A 1,438-nucleotide genomic window follows, 5' to 3' on the forward strand; every position below is an offset into this window, starting at 1 on the left:
CGTTGATAGTCTAAGATCGGGTTCAGTATGTGTGGCACCCACTGAATCTTCGGAGCAGCATACGCATACTTGAGGCGTCTAAGTTCTGAGCATGATTTTCTAGATATGACCCCAGTTTTTCCAGAGCATTCATATTTCATGTTGCATGCATCATATAAACTTATATATTCAATATATTACGTATGGGCGTTAGCGCTCACGTCCTTGCTTTTATCCCGGACACCCCATTCGACGGGGCAGGTTTGCAGGTGGACCAGGAGCGAGATTAGTGGTTGGTCGGTGACCAGGGCTTGGTAGCAGGGGTCGTCAGAGGGGTTCTAGATTAGGATTTTATTCGGTATTTATTCGATTTGGTTGTATTTAAGATTTAATTATGTTGGAATTGTATATCTTTAAAAGCTTCCGCCGGGATTTATCTGATTGTGCTTCATTTAGTTTAAATGTATGCTTAAGCTGTTGATTAGAAGGTGATCATGGTGCGGGTCACTACATGTAGTTTGCAGGATATTACGTTATTTCGGGGGTTTATCTAGTGCACACCAAAAAATAGCGGCTGCGGATTCCCACGTCATAAAAAAATAGAAAAAAATATAAATTACATACTTAAAATATTATTTTCCCTTCATTTAACTCATCTTATATGCAATCCAAAACAAATTCAATATCATTGGAGTTACACGAGGGTCGAGACAACCTCAATATAACTCCATCTCAATCACATATATAGGTCCCCCACCTTCGCACGCAATAATAAATTCATTAAAAATATCAATTAACTAATAACTTTTAAATTTTATCCTTATTATTTAAAGAGAATTATCTGTTTTATGTTACTAATTAAAGTTGAGTCCCCTATATAAGTCCTCTATACTAACTAATTTTTTTTTATTGATTTGATGAATCTTTATTTAAAACTATAATTATACTCTCATTATTAATTTATTGATAAAAAATATTTAATTTTTTCCTAAAATAACCTTTTAATTTTTTTAAATCATATATTTATTTATATTTTATAAGCGACGACTATATTACTCATAATAAGCGACGACATCATTGGGGTAATACTCATATGCTAGGTTGAACTCTACCTCTTGTGAGATAGTCTCACAGTTTTTTTATCCCCGGCATGAGTCAATCTTGCCGGTTTTTACAATAAACATAATACTTTTGACATAATAATTACAAAATTGACACATGATATCATTCAAGTTTTTGTAATAAAAAATATGATCATTATTAATTTGAAATAGACGAAAAAATTATCATGTTTACAGAATTAAACTTTATTGATACTTTTTAAATATTTTATTAAAATAATGTTTCTTTAAATATTATAATTCTATCTTTATCTATATTTTAAAATTCAATTATATACATATCTTTTTTAAAAAAAAAAATTTAGACGATTATATTACTCATAATTTAAAAAAAATTG

This window comes from Henckelia pumila, chromosome 3 (genome assembly GCF_033568475.1).
Source record: "Henckelia pumila isolate YLH828 chromosome 3, ASM3356847v2, whole genome shotgun sequence".
Taxonomy (NCBI): Eukaryota; Viridiplantae; Streptophyta; class Magnoliopsida; order Lamiales; family Gesneriaceae; genus Henckelia; species Henckelia pumila.